Below are 865 nucleotides of genomic sequence, written 5' to 3' on the forward strand. Positions count from 1 at the left end.
TGTTTTAAGATGGAGAGAGCTTCTTAGAAGGAATATTCTTAAGTCGCTTATATTTGAATGAAACAATTCTAAGGTTGTTGTCAGACACAATTACATCTGTCAATAAGTGGCAAACACGAGTGGCTGGGATCTAATTTTGAGATATATGTGTGAGTATTGACTTTTATTTGGAATTAATGTATCAAGATAAAAAATATATATCCCTAGGTTGTCCTTGCAAAAGTAACCCATACAAATACTTAACCAAAGATTATCAATTCTCTTGTCCCCTAGAAAAGTGAATTGTTGAATCTGGCTAAATTCACACATTCTAAAATGCCTTATAAAATTATAAGCATATTTGAGCAACCAGAGGAAAGTTTAGGATTGCTTCACTTGAACAAATTCTGTATATGCTCAAAGCAGAAAGACCAAGCAATGTGAATATTTGCGATCTGGAATAATTGTAATTTCCTTCTTCATCTTCATCACCTAATGCGTGTCCTTCCCAGTTACTTTTATTATCTTGTTCATGGGAAAGGAATCTACATTATCAGGAATCAGCAATTGTGAAGAGCCCAGGGTATCTAGATTCAGTATAACCTTTAAAGTTTAAAAGTCAATAAATAGGAACAGACTGCAGAATGTCAGAGGGAAGATGGGGGTGAGTGGGTGGGAAGAGATCAATCTAAAAACTTGTATGCATATATGCATAACCCATGAACAAAGACAATAGGGTGGTGAAGTCCTAGGGGTAGGATGGCAATGGCAGGCTAGAAGAGGTAAACGGGGGAGGGGGGGGCAAATGTAATACTTTCAACAATAAAGATTTTTAAAAATCAAAATAAAAGCCAATATTTAGTCATGAATATTGAGAAAAAATTAG

This window comes from Myotis davidii, unplaced genomic scaffold (assembly GCF_000327345.1).
Source record: "Myotis davidii unplaced genomic scaffold, ASM32734v1 scaffold99, whole genome shotgun sequence".
Taxonomy (NCBI): domain Eukaryota; kingdom Metazoa; phylum Chordata; class Mammalia; order Chiroptera; family Vespertilionidae; genus Myotis; species Myotis davidii.